This window comes from Mytilus californianus, unplaced genomic scaffold (assembly GCF_021869535.1).
Source record: "Mytilus californianus isolate M0D057914Y unplaced genomic scaffold, xbMytCali1.0.p SCAF_3, whole genome shotgun sequence".
NCBI classification, from domain to species: Eukaryota; Metazoa; Mollusca; class Bivalvia; order Mytilida; family Mytilidae; genus Mytilus; species Mytilus californianus.
In genome coordinates, this window is record NW_026262679.1 from 92324111 (window position 1) to 92342152 (window position 18042).

General features: G+C 32.7%; 1 protein-coding gene across 3 annotated transcripts in view; it reads right to left on the reverse strand.

Moving 5' to 3' along the window:
* Nucleotides 1-9031, reverse strand: part of LOC127735447 (retinal dehydrogenase 2-like) — a 68073-nt gene extending 59042 nt beyond the window's left edge. The window contains exon 1 of one of the 3 annotated variants that reach the window (XM_052245612.1): nucleotides 8939-9031. The gene's annotated coding sequence lies outside the window, so the exon portion shown is untranslated. Of the gene's footprint in view, nucleotides 1-915; nucleotides 1021-6361; nucleotides 6454-8938 lie in introns of those variants that run through there. The other 2 variants (XM_052245611.1, XM_052245615.1) reach the window with 2 other exon arrangements.
* Nucleotides 9032-18042: the final 9011 nt, after the last annotated feature.

The window sequence follows — 18042 nt, forward strand, 5'->3', positions numbered from 1 at the left end:
AATGCAAAAATAAAAATTATTTTACATTATTATTCGTACTCAATATTTTCATTCAAAATCGTTTTTAACTGGTCTTGACACCCATATAAATGAATGATTTTGATGTTTTTAATGACGTTTAATTGTGTAACTACGTAAAGCGCCACCCTCGGATACCAAGAACCGATTTCATTTTGAAAAAAGAAAAATAATTCTAGAAAAATCTTTACCAGGTACACTTGAAATAACATTTCGGAGAGCAAAATATACAGACGTTATGAAGCATGCATGAAAACCAAAAGGGTCTAACAGAAGAGACAAAACAATATTAGACAGAGTTGCTATCTTAGTCATAGAACCTCTCAAAAATTCACTTCCGAAATCCCAAATCTGATAATATAATACGTTGATGTGCATACAGTTTTATGTGAAAGTTGGCCAATTAGTTTTGAAAAAAACTTAATTTTTGTTAAAAAATCATAAAGTTTTAGAAATAAATTTTGTAAGCGCAATCACTACAGAAATATGCGTAGGACCCCAATAAACTTGCCACATTTTTTATGCATAATTTGTAGATGTACATCTTATTTTTTGTTTGTGAAATGTGGCCATTTAGTGTTGGGAAATGTTGGCAAAACATCTTTTTATGCTAGGATTGCAATGAAAGCAAATAAAAAGGTATAATATGCTATTCTAATTTGATTCCCGGTGTCAAATTTGCAGTAAAAATTTAGAGTTTGTGAAAAAAACACAAATTTTAAGAAACATCTGTTTGTGTTAGAATTTCAATGAAAATTGATATACTGCTATAAAATGATATCTTTTCCAAAAACCCTGATTCAAAAATCATCCGTCAGCCACCGTTTTTATAAATGGCTGACCAAATACATAAAATCATTTATTGTGCTCGAACTTTTAACTAAAGTTGCTACTTACGTAAAACGTATCCTTGAATATTTCCTGGTGTCAAAGTTTACGGAAATTGATACCACATGAAATGTACTGCTTTGTTTGCATCAGTCTTAATTGTTTGTTTCTGTGCTTCAAACAAAAATGTGAACGCGGGTCAATTTCTGACATGTCTGTTTTCTAGTTTATGAAATGACCGACATTGAAAGAGTCATGCGAGAATATTTTGAAGTTTCAATGTAACTGGCGATGATTTGTATAACAAAACTGTTCTTTCCATTCTTACAACCAAATGAAGTAAACACAATAGTTTTCAGTTACACGTATACATGTATGAGTATGCGTTAATATAGATTCAAGGACATTTTATTGTGCAACTTAGTCATTTTTAATATGCAATACAATACAATATTTTTATTGTCAATCAAGGACGCCCTAAGAGTCTAGTATAATTACAAATAATTTATTACAATGATTATTATTAATTCTTAATGATATGTAATGACAAAATATAGAATAGAAAAAAAAAATAAACGCAAAAGAAAAAGCAAAACCCCAGATATGTATATATATATTTAACATATAGAAATGTTGAGGCATATATTCAACTGTTTATGGATATCATTAGTGCCATAAAATTCAAATTAGGCCTATGAATGATTCACTGGGTCAGTTTATATGTGCTAGATGCATGAAACAAAAGCTTGATTTGAAATAAAGCACTACGCTTCGACTGCATTAGTCAACACAGACACTTAAGCAAGCATTATTAGAAAAAAATTATGTAAACAAAACATGAATTGTTTTAATAAATTCATATATCTGTATGGTCCCAGTTAGCAAATATAGGTCTGAAGGATGCAGACAAAAAATATCTTAAAGACTCTGACAAAAATACCGTCAAAAAAGTATATGAAATAAAATTTCGGAATGTTAGGTATTGCAAACGACACGTTGAGAGGTATATCAAAAGTATGTTTGCGCAAAATTTTATTCTAATAAGAAAGTCATATAATACAAAATGTGACAGGTTTACCGGGAATATATGCAACATGCTACTGGTACCTGAGATACGGATTATCTCATTATGTACAAATATAACATTGGCTATACATCCGTATCATTATAATAGTACGTATTCTTCCTGAAACTATTATTTAATCTTCAGACAGCGTAAAATATCTACAAATGTATATACATTGTAGAACATTTTATTTAATTCATACTGTCCCGGGGTATAAAAATATCTCACTTTCTCCGTTCGAGGTGTACGACTCCACTTGTCTGTGTGGGGGTAGTATAAATACGCAGCAACTTGCTGTCGGAGTGGGGACGTTAAATCCAACACACCGAGGAAGGTGTCATTCTTTCTGGTCGTTAAGGAACCTTTGTGACAGCTCTTTGACGATTCCGTAAATGGCCTGTTGCAAAGCAAAAATATTATCTGCCTCTATCAAACATACCATAATTTACCAATGGCAGTCCAAATTTTCCGCCCTTCATTCTGGTCGACTCATTTAATGGAACCTTCGTAATGCATTAATTGCTAATTTGTTTTCGTCCTGATGATACCCGAAATAGTTGCCACTGGACATTAAGCGAACAGCATTCAACCAAACGAACAATCATTTCATGTAACGCTGTCTGTACATTTATGACCGTATATTATATTTTTTGAGAGATGCAAAAATAAAATATCATAAATCTGAAACTTTTCTTACTATATAAAAGAGGGACGAAAGATACCAGAGGGACAGTCAAACTCATAGATCGAAAACAAACTGACAACGCCATGGCCAAAAATAAAAAGACAAACAGACAAATAATAGTACAGATGACACAACATAGAAAACTACCGTAATGACTAAGCAACACGAACCCCACCAAAAACTGGGGGTGATCTCAGCGTGCCATATAAAGAAGAAATAAAAAAAAGAATTAAAAACCAATTGTTCAGAGAACAATTGAAGGTCTTTCCACCTCAACTTTCAATAAGAAAGGATTAAATTAAAAATTGTAAGAAGACGTCACTTTAATAGTGTTCATATGATTGATGACTTCAAACTGATTCTAAAAATATAAGGTTTCTAGGTACTTTTTCATTAAATTAGTGTGAAAATGACTTCTTCCGGTTAAAATAATGTCACTTCCGGTTGACCTTTTTGAAGATCATGTGTCTACCAACCTCATGCAAAAAAACCTGATGGTTTTATAATTGAACCAGTGTGAATCTTTAGCAAGGTAAAAGTCTAGAACGTCAAATTGACCTTTGATATTGAGCAAAACTTCAAGGTCATAAGTCATTGATCTCATATCGAAAGACCTAAGATCATTCACTTGTATGGTTGAGGAGTTTTACTGATTTCAAATATATAAGGGGAGAAAACCCCAATAAGCGGTCACCGTTTCACTTCGACTTTAAATGCGCTGAAGTTGCTTTATGTCGTAAACAATTATTTGGCACACACATCTTATCTTTAACTCTTACGGGTTCTTTGGAATAAAGATAACAAGCAGAAACAAAATTAAGGACATGACCTTGACCTTTGACCTTGTCCTAAAAAATGGACCAAGGACTTCATATCAAAAGACTTTAGGCTTCTGTGACTTGTGGTGTATGAATTAATTCAAAATATCATCTATGATAATTTTTTAAAGGGAAATAACTCCCATAAGATGTCATTGGATCACTTCGGTTAAACTTAACCATAACCTTCTTAAGAGTAGACGAACAATCTGGAGAAAAAAGTTTGTTGATATCTTTTACGGTTTCAGAGAAATAAAGATAACAATAAAAAGAGGACGTGGGGAGATAACTCCTATAAGAATACGTGTTCGATTACACAGGGTGAATGGGGAACACACATCACTGTACGACATCATTGGCCAAAAATCCTTTCAATATGTTGTGAAACAAAAAAAAACATATCAGACGGCAGAAGAAAGAAAAAATAATCAGAACAAAAGCAAAAGGTCTATATATATATATGAAAACCGAAAATTAACGATTTTTTTTACAGAGGTAGGTATTCTATATCACAATATTTTGATGTAAATAATCGATATGTTTCTATATCGCTTGAGCCTTATTATCCAACAAATGTATATCTTATTCTTTTTCCAACACGAGGTTTTTGTTGGGGTTTTTTTCCATGAATAACGCCTTTAGTTAGAAATAGACAAAGCTATCAGGTGTAGATCCTTTATATAATAAGGTTGTTGTGCCGATATACCATTATCAGTTGTATGTACGTGTACCGTCAAACTGTATTGAGTATTTTGACCACGAAATTAAATATTGTAATTAAAATCAATCAAAACATGATGCTTCTTGTAATAATTCATTTCAATTGCTAACAAAAGAATGAAATTTTTCATAACTATACTGAAGAACTTTATATAGGTTGAACCACTAGCTGTCACTTGAATTTCTACCAATTAATAGTTAAAACTGTGTAAAAAAAAAGTCCATGTACATATATAGACGTTGCGCACGATGTTGGTACGAATTCCATTTTGCTATAGATTAGCATGAAAATAAATAAGTAGACTGGTCAGTTCGATAAAAATATAGTGATTTCTGGTTGAATTTATTACATTAGGTTGGAAAATAAAGAAAAAAAGGAACCGAAATTTAAAATATCAAGAATTATAACACTATATTATCCCATTTTTACGCAAAAACGTAATCGTTACATTTTGTGTGCAAAAGAGTGGAGTTCCGTTTCTTTCCTACGGTATTTTTTTTCTGATCATCATAAAACTTCACAAAAGTATGGCTATTGTTATTGTTATTCGCGTGTAAAAGCAAAATCAATATTACTGAAACCGTAAACCGAACAATGTTATTTTTGAAAACGGTCTGAAAAAATGTCCAAGCATATGCAAGGTAAGCATATATCGGGTTTGCGCATTTATACCATGAAATTGGAAAAGCTGAGAGGAAGAATATTTATGATATTTTGAAATTTTTTTTTACTTTTCTCCTGGTTCATGATATTTTATTGCCGGAATCCATGCGTATAGTTTCTATTGCAATGACTTCAAAAAGTATAGCCATCTTGTCCCAACGAAAAAAACGCATTTTTTCGATAGGCAACAAGATTTTTAGATCGTTTCAAAAAGTATAGCCGTTTTGTCCCAACGTTCGCAAAACGTAATTGATGTCATGCTCGGGTTTTTAATTTTATATCATAATTATTTGTTTCCAGTTTAATTAGATTGAAAATAAAAATAAAAGTTATAATATAACCAATGTATGATAAAGGAAAAGCTTAAGTTTAATTTCAAATGTTGACCAAATAAGATTGAAATAAAAAATATCGGGATCTCGGTTTTTCAGCACATTCGTGACATTTGTTTTATTCAAGGAACGTTGTCTATCTGCAAGTTTTAACTCATCAAAAGCAACATGCATATTTTTTTGGTTAATAAAATAAAATAGAGAAAAACCATTGCTGGCAATTATAACAAAAAAAAAAAAGGATTTGCATAATGCCACAAAAATACGGAAATGAGAAAAACATGAATCCAAAATGTTTAACTACCTAGAAATTTTGCGACAAAGAAAGCATCGGGAAATGATAAAATATAGAAAGGAAACGGAAACGGAAGGAAATGCAACAAAAGGAGTATGTATAAACATGTAATAAAAGGGAAAATAAATTCAAAATCTAATTTATATTAAAAAGAAATCTGTATAAATTTGAAAATTAATGTATGATTCATTAATGCGAACTGCTGCCAAAAGTAAAATTATCAATTAACGCCTGGAAAGACTGTCAACTCCTTTAAATGAATATTCATTAAACAAAATATGTGTACGACCACTTTGAGTTTTATATGTTAAGCTATGCATTTTCAGACAAACCGAAATCGGTTACCAAATTCACAACAGTAAATTAACCTCATCAATTATAAGCTTGAACGCTTGAAACGTTCTTTGAAATCGATGAAATCGCTTCATTATGAGGAACGTCGTGTAACGCTAAGTAGTACCAACATCGTGCGCAACGTCATACTATTCTGTTATTGATTTAAACATTGTTTAATCATTTATTGATAGAAATGCAAGTGATTGTGGTTGAACTATAATAAGATGGATAATTTTTCTGGAATACGGTATGCAAAAAAAAACATAAAATCAATTAACTTAAAAATTCGTTTAAAAACAAGAAGGGCATTTACCGTCAAATTAGTCTCGAAGATTTAAACAATAAATTCAGCGACCGCTGAAATTATTCATCACAACATTTGGCCGTAAGAATGCTAACTGTAATGACCATGCAAGCACATTCTGTTACAAAACGAAACAAGTTTGTAATAGTCGTGAAATGAAAAAAGTACAAGAACTACTGAAAATGTCCATTGAATAAAAACCTTGATTGAATAAAAACATTGATCAAATTATTAAAAGAAAAGTCATCATAAAACATACAAATTATATCCAACAAATAATGATGTATAAACTTACCTTAGCGTACTGCGTAACTAGCTTACACACTAAATTACATATACACAAAAACAGTTCAGTTGCAAGGTTTTTGTCTTATTTGCCGCGTAATTGCCAGTCAAGGCTATTAATTGCGTTTTTATACACGGCAATTCAAAATAAAAAAAAAGGAGATGAGGTATGATTGCCAATGAAACAACCATCCACCAAAGTTCAAATAAAGTGGATGTAAGTAATTATAGGCAACCGTATGAAACAATTCAATTGAGAAAACTAACGGCCTAATTTATAACAAAACAATAAACGAAAAATAACTTTTTTCTGATTTTTTTTTTTTGGGGGGGGGGGGGGGGCAAGGTTAGGCAAGGTAGAGCGTATATATGCACCAAATACATTTTAAATTCACAAAATCACAATGGACATATAATTTGGGTGAAAATCAATTTTAGATACAGTAAAAGGTTCATTGAACTTCCCCTTATATAGTACTTTAAGCTGTACCATTTTTGTGGGACTAGAAGAATAGAAGGTCCAAAAATTGAATTGAAATCCTTTTTATTCCATTGTTATTGCTTGCTAGATTGTTTGTTATTTGCTTAACGACTATTGACCTATATATCACACATGATAAGTATACGCTCAACCATTGTTAAGGTTATTGTTTGCATGCTATGTCCGGTGACAAATATTTCATGCATATTCAGAACAAATCAACAATAAGTCCAAAAAGTAGTTTCTGCAGTTTTGATCGAACGGGATAAAGGATATAGACACATTGACTGCAACAGAAAAAAATTATGTTTGAAGGGGTCGAAGTATTATCTTACAACAGGCCATGCATGCACGTATCCCTCAGAGAATTATTGCCAGGGTTCTTTGAATTGCTGACAGAATTACTCTCCCACAACACTATAGGCATCGATATAACGACTGAACTCCGATCGAACTTGGCTGCGTATTTAAACACCCCGGACAGCAAATATGACGCCTCTCTTTGACATGGGATTGCTGCCGGATGGAAAATAAATGACAATATTTCTTTGCCCGGGATCTAGATCTGACTTGATAAAATTGAGGACGGACTTTTCCCTCTAAAGATTATGTAAACAACATTAATAATCAATTTTGAATCTAGATACTGAATTGCCATTTTATAGGCTTCCAATAAGTAAAACAGCGATACAATATGAATTACGATCGATTCAAACGTTTGAAGATGCGTGTGAATTTGGAACTATGTACTCACTACTGCATTCAGTGCTTGTGTTGTCTATAACTACATTAGAAGACTTTATTGAAGTACATAAGATTATATATAAGTGCACACTAAAATACCATTATATCCTCAAGAGCATAACATATACATCATTAATTTTTACGCGTTCTCTGTAGTATTCCACACAAAGCATTGACTAACTCCTTATTATTATGACTGTTTTGTTCGCCATTACGCACACCTTAATGTTGCCACCGAAACTGTGTATCTGTATTCCTGTCTGGACTGGGTAGATATCCTCTTTATAAAAATTTGCTAACACATATGTTTATGTATTGGCATAGACTAGAGAATTCCCCATCTGTTTTAATGAAAAGTGCTTATGCTGAGTTAAAAATGATTGAGAGTAAAGCTCAAACTAACTCCAATAATTCATGGCTCTCTAATATCATTTTCTACAGCGAAAAATTGGGTATTGACCTAAATATATGTAAAAATTTAGGCAAAAATAAATTAAAAAATTTACTGAAAAAACAGCTCAAATTAAATTTTCAAAATGATTGGAAGAAAATGCGAGATTCTTATTTACAGAATCAAGGCAAATTGGACACTTATTTTTCATTCAAGAGGTCATTTGACTATGAAAATTATTTAGATTTAAAGCACCCCCAAAAACATTTGTTAACAAAATACAGACTCAGCAATCACTGTTTAAGAATAGAAACTGGCAGACATGAACGTTTTATCAATGTATGTGGTAAATATGAAATAATACCTCGAAATCGGTTACCAAATTCACAACAGTAAATTGACCTCATCAATTATAAGCTTGAACGCTTGAAACGTTCTTTGAAATCGTCGAAATCGCTTCATTATGAGGAACGTCGTGTAACGCTAAGTAGTACCAACATCGTGCGCAACGTCATACTATTCTGTTATTGATTTAAACATTGTTTAATCATTTATTGATAGAAATGCAAGTGATTGTGGTTGAACTATAATACAAGATGGATAATTTTTCTGGAATACGGTATGCAAAAAAAAACATAAAATCAATTAACTTAAAAATTCGTTTAAAAACAAGAAGGGCATTTACCGTCAATTTGGTCTCGAAGATTTAAACAATAAATTCAGCGACCGCTGAAATTATTCATCACAACATTTGGCCGTAAGAATGCTAACTGTAATGACCATGCAAGCACATTCTGTTACAAAACGAAACAATTTTGTAATAGTCGTGAAATGAAAAAAGTACAAGAACTACTAAAAATGTCCATTGAATAAAAACCTTGATTGAATAAAAACATTGATCAAATTATTAAAAGAAAAGTCATCATAAAACATACAAATTATATCCAACAAATAATGATGTATAAACTTACCTTAGCGTACTGCGTAACTAGCTTACACACTAAATTACATATACACAAAAACAGTTCAGTTGCAAGGTTTTTGTCTTATTTGCGTAATTGCCAGTCAAGGCTACGTATTGATTGCGTTTTTATACACGGCAATTCAAAATAAAAATAAAGGAGATGAGGTATGATTGCCAATGAAACAACTATCCACCAAAGTTCAAATAAAGTGGATGTAAGTAATTATAGGCAACCGTATGAAACAATTCAATTGAGAAAACTAACGGCCTAATTTATAACAAAACAATAAACGAAAAATAACTTTTTTCTGATTTTTTTTTGGGGGGGCAAGGTTAGGCAAGGTAGAGCGTATATATGCACCAAATAAATTTTAAATTCACAAAATCATAATGGACATATAATTTGTTGGGTGAAAACCAATTTTAGATACAGTAAAAGGTCCATTAAACTTCCCCTTATATAGCACTTTAAGCTGTACCATTTTTGTGGGACTATAGAAGAATAGAAGGTCCAAAAATTGAATTGAAATCCTTTTTATTCCATTGTTATTGCTTGATAGATTGTTTGTTATTTGCTTAACGACTATTGACCTATATATCACACATGATGAGTATACGCTCAACCATTGTTAAGGTTATTGTTTGCATGCTATGTCCGGTGACAAATATTTCATGCATATTCAGAACAAATCAACAAGTCCAATAAGTAGTTTCTGCAATTTTGATCGAACGGGGTAAAGGATATAGACACATTGACTGCAACTGAAAAAAAAATATGTTTGAAGGGGTCGAAGTATTATCTTACAACAGGCCATGCATGCACGTATCCCTCAGAGAATTATTGCCAGGGTTCTTTGAATTGCTGACAGAATTACTCTCCCACAACACTAGGCATCGCATTTAACGACTGCACTCCGATCGAACGTGGCTGCGTATTTATACATCCCGGACAGCAAATCTGACGCCCCTCTTTGACATGGGATTGCTGCCGGATGGAAAATAAATGACAATATTTCTTAGCCCGGGATCTGACTTGATAAAATTGAGGACGGACTTTTCCCTCTAAAGATTATGTAAACAACATTAATAATCCATTTTGAATCTAGATATTGAATTGCCTTTTTATAGGCTTCCAATAAGTAAAACAGCGATACAATATGAATTATGATCGATTCAAACGTTTGAAGATGCGTGTAAATTTGGAACTGTGTACTCACTACTGCATTCAGTGCTTGTGTTGTCTATATCTACATTAGAAGACTTTATTGAAGTACATAAGATTATATATAAGTGCACACTAAAATACCATTATATCCTCAAGAGCATAACATATACATCATTAATTTTTACGCGGTCTCTGTAGTATTCCACACAAAGCATTGACTAACTCTTTATTATTATGACTGTTTTGTTCGCCATCACACACACCTTAATGTTGCCACTGAAACTGTGTAACATGGTGTTGTAGTGCGTCTCAAAGGTCAAGGTTACATCATCTAACTCTTTGCCAGTTGAACAACGTTTTAAGAATGTGATATAACATCATAAACAAAGTAGACATTTGTCCTTCTTACAACGTGAATATAAGAACGTAGTAATCAAGCTGGGCATTTTAAATTAGTCATAATATACTACCAGAGTACTCGTCGCAACATGAATGGCTTGATTTATCTGTCAGTAGTAGTAGCAACTTTAACTGGTGTAGAAAAAATGAAGTGAAGTCCTTTCAGGGGCGGATCCAGCCATTTATAAAAGGGGGGGGGGGGTTCCTAACCCAGAATAAAAGGGGGGGGGGGGGGGTCCAACTATATGTCCCCATTCAAATGTATTGATCGTCAAAAAAGGGGGTTCCAACCCCCGAAACTCCCCTGGATCCGCCACTGCCTTTTCAGTTCCTATATATGATCTGAGATTACTATAACACACACACACAATTACTAAAGTTATCTCTAAATCGGTGTCACCAGATGGGGACTGTTCTTCTTCAATGGTACACTCTGCTCAAAAGCCAGCGATTCGGTTGTCATATAAATTAGATGATATACTGTTAAATAAATTTTCAGTCTAAAAATAAGAAAATAGTACCAATACTAATGCCTCAACTTTCCTTGGCAAAGTTATCATAAGACGCCTTTTTTCTATTATGTTTAGGTCTATTTCTTTCTTTTTTTTTAACCTCTTATGTTTGATTTATTTGACATCTTAAACTTTTGGTTTCGAGCAAACATTATAGTTTTTTTCACAGATATACTTAGCATACCTTTATATTATAAGTTTCTAACTCGATGGTCTTGGTAGCTTGTTCGCCTCGAGTGCGGAAGGTTTTGGGTTCGATAAATGGGTTCCAAACACTTGCAAATTGGTACTTGTTGTTTATCCGATAATAATGTGGCATTAAGGGGTAAAGTAAGAGCAAAGTGATCGGCTCAGGGTCAGAAAAGAGTGTCCGGGTAGGGTGAATGTCTTCCTGCGGACGGTTACCTTTTTGAACTATCACGTTTAAAATCAGTCAATGAGCCAGTCTAGTGCAAAGCAGGGTTCATTTTCAAATCGCATCAACATGTTCCCGATCAGATACACTTATCATATTTGCCGTTGGACATTAAACACAAAGTCTTCATCATCATATTAAGTGTTGATATGTTTCAGTACCGTAATTTATTCTGAACACAAAAAAAATCAAATGAAATCAACTATGAACAAAGTCAGCTACAGAGAAAATACACGGGTAAAATACTTTTAACCTGAATGTAAAGATCATGGTGAACACTCTTCTTGTTTTATTTGATCACATATCCGTGTGATATACAAGCATGTAAAAACAACTTTAAAAAACGCAACTCTTATAACAGTGCATTTCTATGGAAGAGTATGATCTTTTTTTATATTAACTTAACCCAAGGTCAATAAAACATGAAAAGTACACCAAACATACATACCGGTACTTCATTTTTTCAAGTGCCACCTACTCATTCAACTTCTGTGCACTAGCTTTGATGGTGACATAATTAATGGTACTTGAGATGTCAACTTGAACTAAAAGCAAGGAAGCATTTTGAATTTTCTTACTTCAGCTTAGATTCTGGTCCAATCATTGCACATTTAACACCTACTTGCAACTTTAGATGATCGTACATCCTAAAGAATAAAGAAAGCTATGTTAGCCTACTTCAGGGGCGGATCTAGGATTTTTGAAGGGGGCTTATTTTGAGATAATGAAATAGATAGAGGAGAAAACAAATTTGGACGACTTAATGCTAAAAAATTATATGAATCGTGAGAAACAAGAGATTTTATTTTTTTGGCGATCAAAAGGGGGCGTACCGTACACCCTCTACGTCCTATCTGGTTCTTCCACTGTACTTTGGTTTGCAAGGCAGTAGGGATAGTACAAAGGTTTTGTATCATCTTTTTAGTTCAGTAAGTAACAAGCACTATTAGGGAAATCTATATGCAATTCAATGTCCCCTTCCTACTGAAAAGTTTACATTAGACAAGTTTATACTTATGTGGGATATTCTTCATAAAGTTGTATCTGATGTAATTCCCATCTTATCATCAATTGGCTTAGAATATTGATTTGAAAATGGAGATATTGTCAATTTTGCAGGAACAAAAAAAACACAAATCTTATAAACTAGAGACCCCAATGATCATCCAGTCCAAGCATTAATGAAATTAATATGAGGAGAATTTTTTTAATAAATTTACAACAATGAATGATGTCAAGGTAGCTGACATGTTTTTGTTTGGCTTATGGTTTTTTTTTCATCCTGTTTTCAATATGTTTATTTTTTTGTTAATTTTTTAACTTATTTTGAGGTTCATATGACAATTATTTCTGTTTTTTGTCTATATTCTTGAAAACTATAACAGAAAACAGCCGAAATGAACAGCTAGAAAAGATCTACAAATAAGTCAACATTAATGAAATCATCAGTCAAACTAGTTAAAGAAGTTATTGTCCTCCAATGATGACTTTTACCCATTTTTGTGTTTTAAGTCTATGATCTCAAAAATTAATATAGATGGAAAGCAACTTAAAACAACAAAAGTAATCAGCTAGACAAGATCTTCAAATAAGACATCTTGGCAGAAATCATCAGTCGACAGCAAAATGAGGTATTATTCTTAAATAAATATTTTTACCCATTTTTTGTTTTGTAGGCTAGTATCTTTAAAACTATAGTAGATATAAACTTTTAAAATCAAAAATGATCAGCAAGGAAAGATGTACACATTATTCATGACCGAATCCGTCAGTCAATTAATTATAAGAGTTGTTGCCCTTTAATGATGATTTCTTTTTTTTATACCAATTTTAGTCTTTTACCTAATATCTTGAAGAATATAAAAGATAGACTGAAAAAAAAACTTTGATCAGCAAAATGATAAGCAAGACAAGATTTCCATTCAACAGAAATTAGAGCCTCCAGTCTTATCTAATATTAAGTTTTAGACCTCTTGACATCCCTCATCTCATCAACTTAATACAATTAAATCCGCATTTGAAATACTTGTTTCAGGGATCTCCTCCTCAATTTTGTCAGTTGGTCAAAGATGATATTGAGAAGGCATTCATCATGTTACACAAGAGTGCACTGAAATGTCTCACCTGCTATACTCATCATGATAAAATTAATGTTGAAAGTCTTTAATGTGAAGGTTTAACTAGAAGCATCAATGGTCCATGAAAATGAGGTAAATATCAAATGAACCCTGCCAGACAGACATGTACACCTTACAATTACACCATACCATACACCAAATATAGTTAGCCTAGTGCTTATTAGTATCTGAGAAACAGACCTAATTAAGTAAATTGAACATTGACCAATGTACCATAAAATGAGGTCATAAAACTTAACACTTATTAATGAACTATGCAAATGAGGTCAAGGTCATTTGAACCCTGCCAGACTGACATGTACATCTAACAATCATTACATACACCAAATATAGTTGACCTATTGCTTATAATATCTGATAAACTGACAAAGCCATGAAAACAACACTGACCAATGAACCATGAAAATGAGGTCACGGTCATATGAAACTGTCAGACAGACATAAACACCTTACAATCATTCCATACATCAAATATAGTGAACCTATTGCTTAAAGTATCTAAGATATAGACTAAACCACAAAAGTAAACATTGTCCAATGAACCATGAAAAAAAGGTCAAGTTTGGATGAAACCTGCCAGTCAGTCATGTAAACCTTACAATCATTACATTAATATAGTTGACCTATTGCTTATAATGTGGATTCACTTTTTCGTGGATACCAATTTTCAAGGATTGAGGAAACTACCATTTTCGTGGATATTTAATTTATGGTTTTGCCAAAGACTGCTTACAATATAAAAATAAGGAGATGTGGTATGATTGCCAATGAGACAACTATCCACCAAAGCCTATACAAAATTTGTAATTTCTTGAACATTTAAATTCGCACAAATTCCACGAAAATTGGTATCCAATAAAGAATAAGGAATCCGCACACAGTAATATATGAATATGACCACAAAAACTTAACCTTGATCACTGATCCCTGAAATGAGGTCAAGGTCAGGTGAACCCTGTCTGACAAACGTGTAGACCTTGCAAGGATCCCATATACTAATTAAAGTTATCCTTTTACTCATAGTGAGTATTTCACATGACAAAACAAAACAGCTATTTTTTTTTCAAGTAGTCACTGAACCATGAAAATGAGGTCCAGCACAATGGAGAAATGACAGAAGGAAACTTTGTAACACAAGGTATCTCCAAGGTATAAAACATCCAGGACTTCTACTTATGAAATATAAAACTTTATACAAATAGTTAACTCCGCCTCTGGATTGTAATCCTTATCTCTCGCATTCTGCCACTTTAGTCGCAGGAGAGACAAAAGTTAAGAATTTGTATTTGATGCTAACATGTATCTACCCAGTTTATTCTTATCTAAGTTACCAAGGACAGTAGCTCTGGAAATCTTGTATGCACGTAACTTCTTATGTTCTGAAGCATATCTTTCATTACTATCATTATAGTGTAAATTGTAAAAAAAATTGTGTCTACAAACTGCCCGATATTGAGAAATGTTGGTCCAGATTTTGATATGAAATGCAATCCGATAAAAAAAAAACTACAAAACTACATTTGATATAAAGAGATCCTGTCATGTGTCATTCCACTACAAAATTCATTGTTAGGAAAATTTGTACTAATAGCCTTTTTTCAATATGTAGAAACGACCATTTTTATTGTGTGAAACCTCTATAAATCAATCTGATAAAAAAATGGAACGTTTCACAAATACTGTGGATTTGTTATCATTCGTGGGATACTAATTTTTGTTATTATTCGTGGGATACCAATTTTTGTTGTTATTATTCGTGGGATACCAATTTTTGTTGTAATTATTCGTGGGATACCAATTTTTGTTGTTATTTTTCTTGGGATACCAATTTTTGTTGTAATTATTTGTGGGATACCAATTTTTGTTGAAATTATTCGTGGGATACCAATTTGTGTTGTTATCATTCATGGGATACCAATTTTTGTTGTAATTATTCATGGGATACCAATGTTTGTTGTTATTATTCTTGGGATACTAATTTTCATGGGTGTATGTGAACCACAAATTTAAATGTTCTACTCCATTCTTCTATTTTTCTGTAGCCTTTTATGCAGATTTTGGAGAAAAAAAAATCAAGTATTTGTGATGAAACAATTTTTCCTCAAAACATGAAAATTGGTACCCACAATTGGATGTCGTGGGTATATTGATTGATTGGTGTTTAACGCCACTTTCAACACTATTGTGCTATTTCATGGTGGTTAGTTTTTATTGGTGGAGGAAGCCGGAGTGCCCGGATAGAACCACCGACCTTCGGTAGGAAAACTGACAATCCTAGTCAATTAAGATTGGAGTTGAGTGCACCTGCCTCGTGCGGGATTCAAACTCACAACCTCAGTGTTGCCTGGCTAGTGACAAAGTAGTTTGACTACTTAGACCACTCCGCCACCTAGGCCCCTGTCATGGCTATAGGTTAACCACAAATTTTAATGTGCAATAAAGATTAATTTTTCTATAGGCTTCTATGCATACTTTAGCAAATCAAATATCAACGAAATTACAGTCTTCTCAATCAAAGAGATAAATGAATCCACATTATATAATGTATTAGGCAATTCTGTCAAGTTTGAGTTGTGTAGGAGAATGAGCATCAGAAAAACTTTTGTTTAGCACAGAGAGACTAGAATAGCTATACTATGTGTGTGACAGAAAGGACAAAAACAATATCATGTCTCCCTCAATATATGGTGATGCACAGAGAGACTAAAATGGCTAGACTGTATGTGTGGGACAGAAAGGACAAAAACAATAGCATGTCTCCCTCAATATAATGGCTAGATTGTATGTGTGTGACAGAAAGGACAAAAACAATATCATGTCTCCCTCAATATAATGGCTAGATTGTATGTGTGTGACAGAAAGGACAAAAACAATATCATGTCTCCCTCAATATAATGGCTAGATTGTTTGTGTGTGACAGAAAGGACAAAAACAATATCATGTCTCCCTCAATATAATGGCTAGACTGTATGTGTGTGACAGAAAGGACAAAAACAATATCATGACTCCCTCAATATAATGGCTAGATTGTATGTGTGTGACAGAAAGGACAAAAACAATATCATGTCTCCCTCAATATGTATGTGGAGTAGACATAACTATCAATTATCACCAATTTTGGAAGTATTCAACATCTGAACATAGCATGTATTCATCACAAATCTTCATATGCAATAACATATAACAAGATACTATATTGCATTTAATGAATAATTATATTTGTATGAAAAGCATGTATAAAATTTAAAACATAATCACATGATAATGGAGAAACTGCAGAGGAATGTCAGATCAAACTAATACAACTTAAAGAGTCAAATGAGATCTAATGATATATAAAAAAAATAAATGTTACATGAAAATCGTAAATTTTAGCACCCATTTCACCATAATTATATGCACAAGTCACATTTTCCTTTGTGAAAACCAAATAATAACACCCATTTTACCTTTATAGTTATATGCACAAATCACATGTTTGATAAATAATTATCAATATTTGGATGACATTAGTTTTAAATTTCTTTTTCAAATATTGCTGGTAAGAAAATGTTTAATTATGAGACTAGAAGGAAATTGTGTGCAAGTCAGACTATTGGTCAAAGATATTTCTATGGCAACTATAAATTTCACTTGTGTGCAGTATCCAATGGCAATAGTTTGTACAAATATTTTACAATCTAAGATATCATTCAGTTATGCTGGAAATGTGGGAATAATGATTTGTTAAATGTTAAGTCCTTTTTAAACTGCTGATAAATGAAAATAACAACTATTATTGATAAAAATATTCAAGTGCATACCATTTTCTTGATAGAGAAGTTGGTTTGTACCAATAACAAGAGCATTATAATTATGTTAAACAATATGATCACAAATATATGGAAAATAAAATGCTTCGCTGAGCGCAGCCTGATACGACTGCAGAGGTCGAACCCTGAACAGTTTGGGGAAATTTGGACACAAAATTCAAGCTAAATACTGTCTGAATTTGGATTGTGATCAAATTTTTGACATAATATAGGTTTCTGACACAAAATAAATGTGGTCAAAGATCTTACAAATATATTGCGCAATACTGTCGATTGAAGATTTCTTCTTGAAACTTTTTAAAAATTTGAAATTTGAAAAATTTTGAAAAAAAAATATGAAATCCTTAAAAAAATTGGGAAAAAAATCCCCCCCCCCCCCCAATTTTTTGAAACCCCCCTTGGAGCAATAACCCAAAAACTCAATCCCAGCCTTTCCTTTCGTAGTATGGAACATTGTACCACAATTTCAGAGAGATCCATACACTTAAACACAAGTTATTGTCTGGAAACTAGAAAAATGCTTGTTTTTGGCCCTTTTTTGGCCCCTAATTCCTACATTTTTGGGGCAATTAACCCCAAACTCAATCACAGCCTTCCCTTTGTTATATGGAACCTTGTGGTACAATGTCAGGGAGATCCATACACTTACACACAAGTTATAGTCTGGAAA